At 39.0% G+C, this 15,451-nt stretch overlaps 1 protein-coding gene across 9 annotated transcripts in view; it reads right to left on the bottom strand.

Moving 5' to 3' along the window:
- LOC138811488 (ecto-NOX disulfide-thiol exchanger 1) overlaps positions 1–15,451 on the bottom strand; it is a 542,054-nt gene that overhangs the window by 422,580 nt on the left and 104,023 nt on the right. For 7 of the 9 annotated variants that reach the window (XM_069999196.1, XM_069999197.1, XM_069999187.1 and 4 more), the window contains exon 3: positions 5,914–5,977. The exons of the other annotated variants lie outside the window; for them this stretch is intronic. The gene's annotated coding sequence lies outside the window, so the exon portion shown is untranslated. The remainder of the gene's footprint in view (positions 1–5,913; positions 5,978–15,451) is intronic. 9 annotated transcript variants of the gene reach the window in all.

The following is a 15,451-nucleotide window of genomic DNA, read 5'->3' as shown; positions in this document are numbered from 1 at the left end:
TATTATCTCTAATAAAGCACCAAAAAAGCTAGAAGTGGAACTGTGGCTCAAATGGTAGCATGCAGTCATAAGCAAAAAAGTGCATGGATGGCACCCTGGCCCTGAGTCCAAGCCCCATGACCGGTATAAAACAAAACAAAAAGCCAGCTAAGACAAGATCACAAACAGCTGGCCTGGACCAACTGTCATTAGAAATGTGAGAGGATTCAGTTCAGAGCAAAAAATCGATGCAAGTGAGTAATCTACAAGTGTAGCACTAGAAGTACTGGGATGGAATTAGTGCTAATTAAAGGACTTATGCTCATGTACTTTCAAAACTAAATCCCTAGTATCCTTTAACTTTCAAATCAAGAAATATTTACTGAATATCTACTATGTGTAAGACATATATAAACTTGGCTCATCATTTGTTTCATTATCTTATAAGCCAACTGTAAAAACTTCTAGCTAATTGATTTTACAGGCTGATTCATGTTCTTCCTTAAGAACAACAGATTGATTTTTATATATAGACAGCAATACTGATTCTTCCATCATGTCCTTCTCTTTCAGCGCACATAGCCAATTGACTTTAGAGCCAACTCAATACAAAAGCAGAAGAAAAGCATTAAAGGAACAAGGTCCATTAAGCCCAATATTGCCTCGATTACTTTAATTCCATTATTCCTGTTCATATTACTTCTTTAATCAATAACTTTTCAGTTATTCATGTTTACCCTTTTCAGAAACACAAGTAATATGGACACAGTCTCTTGAGCTCAGTTGCAACAGTGTTTCATAAATATATTTCTGAATTTGTGATTGTCTCCAGATAGGCAACTCAGAAGTCTTAAACTGAATCAAGTTTTGCAGAGGTCATTTCATATAATGATATAGAACATCTTAATTCAATATACATGTTCTTACCTATTAAACCATTTGTCAAACACATGTGGCTTCATGGCTCTCTAAATGTCTTCTTCCCACATCTGAACCTCAGTGTTGTTCACCTAATTTTCTGCAAAAATGGGTATCTTTTCTGTACCTACTTACTATCTTTTGCTTAATGTAATCCTTCTACCTTCACTAGTCAGTATTCAGCACTGCAAAGTTTCATCTGGAGATTACATTAACCATTGCCTCTTCCCCATGACAATTAATCAATCCTCCAGTTCTGCCTCTGTGTCAGCCTTAAAAATTACAAGAACTCTGATTTCCTCCACTCTTCTGACAAATGTCAGTGCAGTGTCCCTTACACATTCAACAGAGGTGGGCTGTATAAAAGGTTTGCAGCCCTTCCCTTCACATGTGGATTTCTGAGAATGCTATAAAAAAAAAAAAAGATGGTTTAAAAAAAGTGATAGAAGGAGGCTGTTAAAAGTGCTCGTGTTCAGAAGAGGTAAAATGAGTCATGCATGAAGTTTTCATATGAATCTCTGGGAGGCTGTAGGGGAGGGGAAGGGAGAATTTAGAAACCAGACAGAGAGAGAGAGAAGTGCATAAAAGTGCATGTGAGAAGTAAAAGAGAAAATGACATAGTGGAATAAATAAAAGGCAAAAAAGATCTAGCTTCCTTTGAAAACAGTGAGCCAGGGTAAGAGTCATAAAGGAGGGGACTGGCAAGATAACTGACTCAGTTATTCTCTTTTTAATATGCAGGGTGAACTTAAGTCAACTATTATTTGCAGACAGGAAACAGAAAAGAAGGCTCAGGGATATATTAAAGGGCCTTCAATATTTAATTTATACCATCCTACTGTGCCTCATCCAGCCCCATATCCTTCTATCCACTCACTGTGTACTCTAGTGGTATTCTAAAATCATGGAGCACATCCATTGTCTTCCACCTCCCTTCCAGTCCAACCTAACCTCTTTGTTCTCTTCCTACTTGGAAATCTTTTTTTTCTACCCTTCGTAATTTCCAGTGAAATACAATTCCTATAAAGCATTTCTTGACTCCTACAAGACAATCAGTTGCTCTACTTCCTGTAGGAAAGGCAAACATTGTATGTCTCCATCATGGCAATACATTTTCCATGACTATCTTCCACTTAAATAATAATATCCTTGACATGGTCCCCAGAGCAATTTTTGCACATGAAAGAAGGATGATATGTAACACAAAGTGTAATACGTAAAAGAAAGAGAAAAAAGAACAAAGGAAAGAAAAGGAAAAAAGAAATGAAAAGGTGAGAAAAGTCCAAGAAAGGGAAGTCCTAGAAGAAAAAGAAAAGAAGAATATGAATATCAAAGAGCTGCAGAAAATAGGCAGAACCAGCACCAGGTGAAGGAGCAGACCAGGCCTCTGGCTCCATGCCCATTGCTCTACCTCATCACTCTTCCATTAGCAGCTCAAGGTCATTTAACATAAACTCATGGATTTTAAGTGAAATAAAGAATGAACCTTCAGAAAGAGGCAGAAAAAGAACCTAGAGAAAGTAAACAGATTTTTACTTATTCATGTGTAAAACATCTAGGGAAAGTTTGATAATACCTTAACTCAAAGTATGATTTGTTTAATTAAAATAGCTTCTATAATACCATAAATATACTATAAGAGATTTAAAACTACTATATTATTTACTATCTAAATGAATATAAAAATGACTTCCCACTTTTTAAAATCAGTTTAATAATGAATATACTAACAAGTCCATGAAAAGTCTCTTTTTGTGAGAGGTACTAGAATTAAATTTAAGGCCTTTCACTTGCTAGATAGGTGCTCTACCACTTGGACCATGACTCTAACTTCCCATGAAAATATTACATCTGAATTCTCAGAAATATAAGATTAGTGAAACTGAAAAATACAACAGAGTGATAGAAAACAAAACTGGGGCAACAACCCTAAGCTAATTTTTTAGTGCTAACAGTCCTAAATTATTTCTTCTTGAATAAGGAAAAGTACTAGGTACAAACAAAATAATATTGCTATGAAAATACAAATTAGATCATTGTCACTGTAGTTGTACACACCATAGAGTACTTCACTAGCTAGTTTAAGACAGTGTAATTACCAGAAAGTGATAGCTCATCTAGATCTCTACCTGCAGGCAATGAGGGGGAAATCTCACCACCACTTTGATTGATCACTGTATGGCCCAAACAAATGGCTTTCATTTTAATGAAGCCCTGTAGAAACCCCTAAAAATACCAGAGCAGGAGCGTACATAGGGAAAGGAATAGAAGGGCCTCTGAGTTGTAAGATCTAGAGCAAAATAGCAAAGAAAAATAAGCTGTGGGGGCACCAGAATGAAGTTACACAACCCCCCAGGTTGCATTTAGTGGAACTGTGCTGCACCCATCAGGCATGCCATAAATACTTGCCATATGATTCACCAATTTTCTTAGGACTAATGCCAGTGTGAAAAATGTTAAAATGAATTTTTACTTTCATTTTCACATTTCACTGTGTCATCATCTTATAAATCCAGTGCTGTAAAAGCCATATTATCACTTGGCCATGGGACGGCCTTTTTCATTCCAGCCTCAGGAACACAAAAGCTAATGGGGGGGTAAGGGGGGACTGGGAAGGTAGCTCAGTGGTAGAGTGCTTGCCTTGCATGCATGAGACCCTGGGTTTGATTCCTCAGCACCACATAAGCAGAAAAAGCCGAAGTGGTGCTGTGGCTCAAGTGGTAGAGTGTTAGCTTTCAGCTGAAGAGCTGAAGAGCTGAGCGCCCAGGCCCAGAGTTCGGGCCCCACATCTGGCAAAAAAACAAACAAACAAAAAAAGGCCAATAGGGGCTGGGAATGCCTATAAGTGAGTGGTTTACATCTGCTCATAGCAGGACTTCCAGGAGGCCTGGGAGTCTGACCTCTATATTCCATATCTAAACCTTGGTCTGACAAAGCAGCTCTACTGAGCTCACAAGCCTTCCACCCAGGCCACCTCATTCCAGAGAGAAAATCTACCCCTGCCTCCTGAGCCTCCTCAGCAGAAGGCATCCTCCTGGTATTCAAAAGCTAATCCTTTCCTGGGAGTTAACAATAAATTAGAGTTGGACCAAAAAGCACTGAACCAACAGGAAATAAAGATTTCCCAAATAAACATCTCTAAAGAATAAGTAATGTAAGTGCTACCTTGAGACTAGTGGCTTAATACTTTATCAACACTCATCTCTCAATACTCTAAAGATAACTTCTAATAATTTTGAGCTAAGAAAGCATAAAGAGAAGATGCTATGAGAGCAGATCTGTTTCTGGATAGCATTTACAGATTAAAGCTAGGGAACAGAACATTAAATTTAATAAGTGCAAAGTGATGCACCAGGGAAGAAAGAATAGACCAGCTAAGTATGATTTAAGTGGCACTGAATTAGCTGCAAAGATACCTTGATGCACTGATAGAGGAAGAAGCATGTAAAATGACAGTTCAGCCTCCAATGCCAGTAGACAAAGCAAGACTGGTCATGCAGAGGGGTATACTTTATTTAGAAGAAAAAGAAAACAAACTATAACTTTTAAGGGAAAAGACTTATTCCATTTATGATGTTATTGAACTTGAACCAACCTGAAAGCAAAAATTCACTGAGGGGAAGAGTCACCATGATTCCTGTGCACCCTGATAGATGCATTTTGCCTCTTCTAATTAGTTTTGAACATAGCCAATGTAGTCTTTCACTTGTTCAATAAACAGTCATTCAGGTGACAAATATTATTTAGAGGATACCACAAGGAAAAATTAAGACCTCTTTCATTAGATAGTATTGTAGTTGAATTATGTATCCCTAAAAGATGTTTAAATCTTAACTGCTATACATATGAATGTGATGTTACTTGGCAATAGATCCTTGCAGATGATTAGGCCATGGGAAAAGTCCCCAATCCAAAACAAATGGTACTCTTGCAAAAAGGGGGAAATTGAACATATGTAGATAGATATGTGTAAAGGGAAGACAATATAAAGGCATGAGAAGAAGATAATGTCCACACTTCAAAGAATACCATAAAAGATTAACATAAAAATATTACAATAAAAAATGTTCCCAGAACAGATTCTTCCCCACAACCCTGCTGAATCTTGATCTGGGAGTTCCATCCTTCAGAACCGTGAGATAATGATTCACTACTATTCAAGCCAACCAATTTGTACTACTAAATTAAAACAGTAACAAGCTGAGGAAACTCATACAGATTGATTCACAAAAGAACAAGCCCAACAACAAAATTGTCCTGGCCAACAGAATTCCTGGCGTAGGTCTATCTTTAGTTGTTAATGGAGACAGATTCAGCCACAAGACCACAAACCACCCTATATGTGGGTTCTAAAAAGACCATCAGGGAAAAAAACACACTCACACACACACACACTGTTTCTGTCCTAAGGAATAGGCTGACCCATTGGGGACTGCTTAATCCTCTGAAAAGATGATTAGAAAGAAACAGGAGCAGTGAAAGTTAATGGAAAATTAATCTTGGTGACCTATTTGGGCCAATCAAAATTGTGAGACATGCGTTTAATGAAAAAGAAAATGCAAAGGAAATTTAGAAAGACAACTTCAAATTTAGAAGGACAACTTCAAAGGGATAAGAGAGGTAATGCTTTAATTAAACTTCTTCAGCATTCACATATTTACATAAATGTTGGAAAGACAGACTTCTACTAAGGTATTAAACATAAAAATGGCAATAGTTCTACACTGACTCTGTAGAAGTTGGCAAGAGATTTCAAGGGATCAGTCTTGTTTCTTTGCTGGTTGTTGTAGAGTCCTTGTACTAAGTACTTTGTAGCTACTCCACAAAGCATGTTAGTTAACTGAAAGGTCCTACCCTGGGTTCTCTGAAGCTCAGGTAAAACTGAGCAAGACACTCTTACAAGAATGACCTCAATGGTCAAATGATGCTAAATCATTTCCCACAGTCCTTCTTGTCATTTGTCACCACACACACACACACACACACACACTCACTCACTCACTCACACCATTTTACCTGAGCATGGTGAGCAATCCCTTCCACTTGTTATAAATAGGCTATCATGGCGGCTAGAAAGGATCTGTAAAACAAAGGCCATCTTGTTAGAAGAAATTTCAAACATCGTTTCAGAAAGCTGATTGAGTGCATGTAAGCAGATGCAAGATTTTGCTTGCAGAGTTCCAGCTGAACATTGCCCTTTCTATTCCCAGCCATCCCAGTCAAATGCCCTTGCCGAAGGGCTGTGCATGGTGCTAACCTGGGAACAATCAATGAATGTGAAGGTCTCATCATAAACACAGCCTCTGAACTGTCAATCTTCCATGGACCATTTCTGCTTTAAAAATACTCCTTGTGACTAAGGTAGCTACACTATGCAGATTGCTAGGGCCAGAGCCTCCCTCACCTAAGAAAAGTCTAAAAGAAATAAAACACCAAGTTGCCAGGTCTTCCAAAAGCAGTTTGAGGGAGCTAACCAGAATTGAGCATAATGTTTCTAAATGGAAAAATTCTTATGATTTCTCAAGTGGAAATGTGTTAGTTATTTGTAAAGTTTATTTTCTTCTTCTTAGAAAAACTTCTGGTCTACAAATTGTAAAATGTACCTAAGTATTTTCTTTTTTTTTCTACATGTTTTTATGGAATACTTCCCAACTTAATTTTCAAACACTTGTTACTCAGTGTGGTCCGTGTATAGCACTATCGGCCCCGTTGAAAAAATATTGGATTATGATTTCATAGAATATTTTCAGCTGTTCTGAATATGTATATGCAGGACATGTATATATGGACATGGCTTAGGGAAGTTGTTTTTCCCCTTGTATTCTCCTACCTGCAGGCTTGAGCTGCCTGGTCTGAGAAGCCCCGTGGGGCCTACTTCACTAGAATCTACATTTTAACAAGGTCTTTGGATGGTTCCTGTGCACACTGAAGTCTGAGACATCTGGTTTTAAACTGCATTGTGTTATCAGACCCATGGTTATGAGAATCACAATTAACAGATTGCCCAAAACTTTAAAACCGGCCTCTGGTGTCTAGCAGTTAACAGAATCACAAGTTGTTTACTACAGCTGTGTGAATCTGAGGACAAATCTATTAAACTCTCCTGAAACCTGTTACTATCCACTAAATCCTTTTTTTCTTTTTTTTTCTAGAACACATTGGGTGATTATGAGCTGGTATCTAAATGCATAGCCAAATTCTAGAAGAATGTGTTTTATACTCAAAAGACCAACATTATAGACATGGATGACAGATTATTCATTCCATAAACAGGTGCTCAATTCTAATCAATATTGGGCAAAGAGCACAAAGTGGAAAACAGAAAGTATAGCATAGTCTCTTAAATAAGGAAATGTCAGAACAGGAAATTCAGACAGAGAGAGGGACTGGTTCCCCACTTGAAAAACCCCTGGCCCAGATCTAGCATGTGGAGAAGACTTTTATGAACTGAGTCCTGAAAAGATCTCTCCAGACACAGTCCACCAGCAGGTACAGAGTGTATAGTGTTGAGGCAGGAGATGTAATGAGAGCAGCAGTGAAAGAGCAACACCTTTACATCAAAAGAATATTGTATCATGATTTCATAGAATGTTTTCAGCTGTTCTGAATATTTGTATGCATGAGCTATAGACATGGCAGCCCTTAGGAATGCTGTTTTCTCCCCCTTTTAACTCTCCTACCTGGAGACAAGGAGGAAAGGCAAACATCAAATGCAAGAAGCACTGACTCAGAAGTCTGATGCTCGAAGCCAGGGGGCAGGGATAACAGAACCGTGCCTCCACATTTGCTATTTGATCACACCGAATGTCAATGAAACTGCAACCATCAATGCAGGAACCATAAAGAGAATCACATTAAAGTTAATACAAAAGTCAGGAAAATGTCTTCGGCAAGGGACACTGGCTATTTGGTAGATGTACTGCTGGGAGCAATTGAAGGCTCGCAGTGTGACCAAAGTGTGGACTTCCTTATCCCTATTTAAATGTTTTTTATCCTGTTCTCTTTCCCCCTTGTTACTTGCATGATTTTGCAGGCTCCTTTACTACCCTCCAAGTCCCTTCCTTCTCTCTTTTCTTTCTCTCCTTCATTCTGCTGGCTTTGTCAGTCTCTTTCTGTGAGGGGGAAAAAAGAAGGACCAAAAACTTCCCTGCCCATCTGCTGCATTCCTTTGTCCCTTTTTTTTACTATCTTCAAATGTTTCTTCTCTTCTATGCTCTCTTGCCTTTCCTAGCGTCAAATCTCTATTCTTAGCATGAAGCCAGTTGTGCCAACCACTGGGCTTAGAAATTGCCAGACTCTTCTACCATACCATTGTAATACGTGGGTTTCTCAAATCCTTCTAACCTATGATAGGTTAACAACTGGGCAAATTGGGCAGGAGTGGGAAGGAAGGCCTTAAAAAAATTAGTACCCTTGTATTTTTTTCACATTTTTTTAAAATGTAGAGTAAATCTGTAGTATTCTGCTGCTATGCTGAAAGAGAATAGAGATGTAAAATATACTAGACAAAGGTTTTCATTCTCTCCCTACTTTTTCCTGAGCACATTCCCTCCAACCCACTATGAAACTTTTGTTAGTCTTATCCCTCTTTGTGCAGACCCTCAAGCCCTCCTGGAATGACTGAAAGAGGCTTTCTTACCAGTACAGACCAGGTGAATGACACAGGCAGGAGTTAACAGAGGGCTTCTTGACAAAGACACAAAGCAGAACACAAAAAGCCTCATTTAATGTCACCTTAGGAAGCCTTACAAGTTACAGCTTAATAAATATATGAAGATTATTGTAATATAGAAAAATGTCTGGTAGCACTTCCCACATCAAACACACATAAGGAGAACTCTTATAGAGTCAGCTGTGATATGACAATCTAACACACACTTTAAATTGTAGAAAAGAGATTTGGTTTTCTTTTGGTAATTCAGACTTTTATATCCAATCTGGGAGCTATCAGGAAAATTTTGTAGACAAATCTGGTTTGCCCACTTTTTTCCCTCTTTTTTTCATGATACCCTATTTTTTTTACCATCTTTACAAACGTTTAATTTTTATTAAGTAGCTGTACAAAGGGGTTTCAATTCCAGAAATCAGTGAGTACAATGCAGCTTGATCAGTCATTCCTTTTATCATTCTCCTCTATTTTTATTTAATTTAATTTATTTATTTATTTTTTTGTCAGTTATGGGGCTTGAACTCTGGGCTTGGGCGCCGCCGTCCCTCAGCTCTTCAGCTCAAGGCGAGCGCTCTATCACTGAGCCATAGCGCCACTTCTAGTTTTCTAGTGGTTTATTAGAGGTATGAGTCTCACGGACTTTCCTGCCTGGGCTGGCTTTGAGCCATGATCCTCAGATCTCAGCCTCCTGAGTAGCTACAGGCGTGAGCGACCGGTGCCTGGCTCCCCTACATTTTCAAATCCTAGTTTCTACAACAGTCCATGCCACTGGTATATAGCACATGTTTACTAAATATTCAATGAATATTGAATTATTCAATGTATGCACTAAGTCAACAGACTTTTTATTTCACACGGACATGTTTCAAAAATTTCTCTTAGATTGTTATTATCACCTAATAGGGCTAACCTAGGTTCCTGCCTCTAGAACTAGAGTTTCTTTGGGCAGTACACTAAGCAGTCTATGTGGCAACTAACATTCTAATAGCAAATAAGAAAATAAGGCGAGAAAAATCTAAGAGGTAGACAAAAATTTTCAAAAATATAGCATTCTATTATAAATTAGCCAAATCCCCTTGTTCCTCAGACACTTTCTTTGTATAGGCCCTACTACTACTGAAGGTCATATCACAAGTCACTTCTCCAAAGAACTCTGAGTCATACTATGAAGTCCAGCAATACTTCTAGTCCAGCAGGATTTCTTAGTCAAGACATAAAATTCTCTAGCATGGACTCACTCCACAGCCTGGACAAAGGGTCACAATCCTACCTTAGAGGCAGGGAAGAGACGGAATGAGTTGAGCTATCTGGTAGAAGCCTAAGAAGCTTCATTTTTCTAGATTCATGTCTGAGTTAAGATTGGAAGTTTCCCAAAACAGTGGCTGTGAGTCATTCCCTGTCAATCTATCAAGAGGTTAGTGGAAGGCCGGAGCAGAAACGTGAATCTTTTAATGATTATGAATATCCATTTTATTGGTCAATAAACAGCGTTGGATTCAGTGACCTTATGTTCAAAACTATGAGACATGCTCTGTAAGGTTATCATCGTTCACATCCCTGGATGGAAGATGTCAGCTCTGTGGGAAAGAATACTTCAGAAGTCATCTGCTCTGACCCTATAGGAGAGACTCCTGTGCTAACCAGCAGCACCACTGGCCTCACATGGGAACCAAGTTATAATGCCTACGTTCATCTCCAGCAAGGAGTTGACCCATTAAAGAAAAATACTTTAATAGCCCTAGAACATATGAACTGTAACGCCAATCTTATCTGAGTGCAAGTATCTAAAATACACCAATAAAAAGGAAAGGTAACTATCACTAATATTCAAGACATGCTATCCTCCAACCTGCACTTTGGCATTTGAGGAAACAACAGAGGCAGACATGTCTCTTTCATCTTCCCTGTACTTCGTTCAACCAGGTCGTGAGACTTAGGAAACATTTTCTGACCATCTTCTGAGGTATATAGCATGAAACTCTCATGTGAGAGGTACCCTCCAGATAGATGAAAGAAAGGAGACAAAGACACAGAGATGGCAAGAAGAATCTGTATAGTAGGCCTTGGTCAGCTTCCACCAGTTAATATACTATTCACTCATACCCTCTAATTCACTCGTATTTTCCACATTATCCACTTCAACATCTACCATCAAAATAACACAAATTTGGAGGCTTTAACTCCCATTTCCTATCTGGAGAGCTGAAAATGTTTTTCTCTCTCTTGACTACTTCTTCCATTTTATCTTGTTACAATAAAATAAATCTTTTCTTGTTAAAAATATACAAGTTTAACCATTTGGGGGGGGTCTTTATTTCTTTATGAAAGCTCCCATTATATAAAACTTAAATTAGAATATTTTCTTCAATTGCTAACTAACAATGAACAACTGGGGTTTTTTGTTTGTTTGTTTGAGGTGCCTCAGCTATGAACTTAGAATGAGTGAGAGAAAGACCTTTTCTGTACTATTTTACAGCAATTCTTAGATGTAATTTATATTTCTACCTGAGCATATCATGAGAACCTAGATTTGTTACTATTCAAACTCAGACTTTCTGAATAATAAGCAAATAGAAAAAAGGTAATATGCTTTAAACTTTTTCTCTTGTTTCATTTTTGGATTCAAGCAATATAATTTACTATTGTATATTATATTGTATATTGTATAATTACTATGGTATATAAAAAACACATAGCTTATAATCTCAGTCTTATCTAAACATCATTGTAGGTTATTTCTAGGAAGAAAAAAATGGTTGCTATCTGCCCACACAGCTCCATTTTTAAGCAATGGCCCAGAATAGGGAAGGGAAATCTCTTACCTGGCAGAACTATCTCTGGGTGGTGCCCTCCCTCTTTGAGATCCCTATATGATAGTTTTTCTGGATCAATTCTCTGCTCAATTTCACCAGCATTCCTTCTATTCTCTATTTAGTAAGCTAAGCTACAGTTCACGGAAGGGATAGAAAGACCACTTTTGTCCATGACACTCATGTGCATTTGTATCTATACATTACCAAACTGGAAATCAAAGTCAAATAACGCTTGCAAAACAGACTTAGAGAATGAAAATAGACTAATGAGGAAATACTCCTTTACTACCAGGTCCACCTGAAAGATTCATTCTAGAGGATCTGTTTCTCTCTTCCCTAGACCCAGCCAAGCACACCTTCAACAAAGCTCTTCTAAACGGAGGGGCCTGGATGAATGCCTCTGTGAGAGATCACCACATATTTTCATAGTTTACAAGGATAAAGCAATTACAGCTTCAGTCGCTCATGAATAAGGCCTCTTTAACATTTTAATGAGAACATTAACTTAGCTTCACTTGGTTTGGCCTTCCTAGAAAGTATGTTAGCCTTAGAGAAAGTTTGTTTAAAACCAATAATGAAACTGTAGTTCTCTGTGTGCCCCACGGGGAATGACTGGGCCACTAATACAGGCTATATGCTTTCTCTTCTGAACTAGCTTATATTTCGTTATCAGACTACAGTTTGGTAAATAAGCAATACATCTGAAGAAATACCTTCTCTGTGCTTTGTGTTTATGTGCTTTTCTGCGTTTGTGTGTTTGTGTGCTCACTCATTTTACCTCAGACTTGTCTCCTAATTTGCTTTATATCTTATATACAGCTTTGAGTACAATGTGTGACTCAGTCAATATTAAATCATATTTCTCTGCTATTCTCCTTTCATCATTTCTACTGCCTCTGTTCTGTCTTGCAATGCAACTGATTCCCATCAAGTCTCCCAACCTGCTGTTCGCTGGGGCCCCATTAAATTCAGCAGACAACCAGCTGAGCTTCAGAAGCCAAAGGTGAACAAGAAATAATTCCCAGACTCGGTGACTTAACATGAATTTCTGTCTCATCCTCTGAACAAAATCTGGAGCAGAGTAAATGAAAGAATTTGTCACCTTGAACACCAAGTAGAAGAGTAAAGCTAAAAGGAATTAAAATTCCAGCCACACCTGTTTTCAAGTCTTCAAACATTTGCAGAATTTGAGCATTTGCTCTGTGCGGCACATGCTGTTCTAGGTTGAGAGAGAACTGCCCCCGAATAAGACAGACCAGACCTTCACTCCCTCGGAACTTCAGTTCTAGTGGGAGAGACACACAATGAACGAAAAAGGAAATGTCAGAGGGTGCTGAGTACTATGAAGAAAGTACAACAGGTGATGTGATAAGATGGAGTTAAATAGGGCAGAAATTTAAAAACAAGCAGAGAGAAAAGCCAGAGCAAAATCTTTAAGGTCATGTGAAGAAACAGAAGAAGCCTGAATGATCACGAAGTAAAAGAAGCCAATCACAAAGGGCTACGTACACTATAATTCCAACTTCATGACATTCAAGAAAAAGGAAATTAAGTGACAGTAATGGCTCCCAGGAGATGAGGGAAGAGAGGGATGAACAAGTAGAGCATAGATGATTTGAAGCAGAAATTACTCCATACCATGCTAAAAGGATGGATTCACATCATTCTATTGTCCAAACCCTTCGAATATACAACACCAAGAGTGGCCCCTAAAGTAAGCAATGCAAGGGGCTCTAAGGCAGTGTCCACATCGATTGTCAATGGTAACAAATGTTCACTGCGGCTGGGTGATGGTGGGGAGGATGCTGGGACTATCATCAAGTCATGGTTGGCAGCTTACGTTTCTACATCTAAAATCACCAAGAAGCCACTCATTAATTTGTAAGCCAGCCTTTTTAATGTGTTTCACATCTTTGAAAGGTCACACTGGTCACTGAGTAGGAAGTGGACTCCAGAGGGGCAGTTCCCAGAGACTGGTGCACGTGGTCTGGACCGCAGAGGCAGCAATACAGTAGAAGTAGAAGGATTTACAATATTTTGAAAGAGGAGCTAGGAGGATTGGTGATGGCTACGTTTGGTATCTGACATTCAAGAAGGTCCCTTAATGTGAGGAAAGACCATGCACTGATACGAAGAAAACTCTTCTTGAGAACTTAGCTATAAAGACCACATAGGATGACATGTTCCTTGGTATAGGCCTGGGGACTAGTGATGGAGTTCCAATCTACCAAGAGAAATCCAATTCAGTTTGTCTGATCTCTGCCTCAGAGTAACAGCAAATGTATATATGTGTGTGAGCACACATATACAAATATGCACACATATGTATATGTGTAAATATAGGTAAAATGTAACACACTTGTTTTGCATTTCAGAGCCAATTTTATTTGTGTGTGCATGCACGCGCGTGCTCGTGCACCAGCCCTGGGGCTTGAACTCAGGGCCTGCGTACTCTCCTTTTGCTTTTTTGATGAAGGCTAACATACTACCACTTCAGCCACAGCTCCACTTCCAGCTTTTTGGTGGTTAATTGGAGATAAGAGTTTCACAGGCTTTCCTGCCTGAGTTGGCTCCAAACCATTCTCAAATCTCATCCTTCTCAGTAGCTAGGATGACAGGTAAGAGCCACTGGCATCCAACTCCAATTTTAAAGTATTTTCAATACTCTTTCAAGAAATAAAGAGAAATGATTCTTTATGTCTGTCACCAGCAATAACTTTTGAGGAGTTCACTGGGAGCAAATGAGTTTAAGATTCTTACTGCAGGTTACCCAGCAAGTCATCAACACAGGAAACACCCAGAGCCAAGCTTCCTTCCCTTGCATGCAATCATACTGAATACCACACACCACTCCATAGCTTCTAAAATGTACAGGATGCCTGCAGACACTGCTTTCAGGGTAGGTGCACACATTCCTGGGTGAGGTAAGGGTGCTGAGATATTACCATTGCCTTTTTCTTGTCACTTTTCTTTGTATCATCCTGTCACAGAAGCTAGTTAAATTATCCATTAGAGTTTTACTTTTTACAAAAATCTGTACACCAAACCCAGAGTGAATCACACCTTAAAGTGTGATAAGACAGATTTTTTAAGAGATTTTCATTATGAACAGGTAGGCCTCTTCTGCACCAGCTCCTCTGAAGCCACCACTCCAGCCCTCTCCTCACCCTCCTCATACCACCCCCCCACACACACACACATACATACACATAGTGGAGGACACACACCCAGAACTCAGTGACCTCACAGGGACTTTGCATACACCCTCATCTGGAACTCTTTACCTACTATTTTCAAAGAACAGCAAGCGCCAAATGAATTTGAAGAAAAATGGAAAACAACAACACTAGAGCCACAGAGTTCACAGGCCTGGTTTTTGTAGCATTATTTAAAGTAATAAAAACTGAATTAGAGGCGATTACCATGAAAATAACTCAGATCTTTTAAAAGGAAAGTAGGAGGTGGGGAGCACACTGTCTAGTTTGCACACTACCTGGACAAGTCTTAAAAAAAAATCAAGTTTCCATTTTTCACCTGCCAGAGCTTCCCAAGAAACTGTGAAGACTCCCACCTCCTAACAGTTCACAGTCTGAAAAAAAAGCAGTGAGAGAGTGTCTGCCTCTGTGTTTGTCCCTGTGAGTCAGACATGTTGGTTCCTACTAAATGTCAGTTGGTTCCTTGTTGATATGCAGACTTCTCTCTGGCTTGTCTCTATCAAGAATTTCTCTAGGAACAGAGATATACACAAGACAATAAGTTGGAAACAATCTGTACAACTTGGGGAGGGAGGAGTGGAAGGGGAGGGAAAGTAGGAGAAAATTGAGGAAAGGGGTAACAAGGTTGTAAATATAATTACCTTACTTATGTAACTGAAACCCCTCTGTACATCACCTTGACAATAAAAAAAAAGAAAGAATGGGGGAAAAAAAGCATTTCTCAAAGGGCTGGGAAGGTAGCTTAGTGCCTAGCATGCATGAAGCCCTGGGTTTGATTTCCCAGGACCATATAAACAGAAAAGCCAGAGGTGGCACTGTGGCTGAAGTGGTAGAGTGCTAGCCTTGAGAAAAAGAAG

This window comes from Dipodomys merriami, unplaced genomic scaffold (genome assembly GCF_024711535.1).
Source record: "Dipodomys merriami isolate MVZ:Mamm:240054 unplaced genomic scaffold, mDipMer1.0.p SCAF_530, whole genome shotgun sequence".
Lineage (NCBI taxonomy): Eukaryota > Metazoa > Chordata > Mammalia > Rodentia > Heteromyidae > Dipodomys > Dipodomys merriami.
Note: the sequence above shows the minus strand (reverse complement) of the source record. Positions and strands in the feature narration are given on the sequence as shown.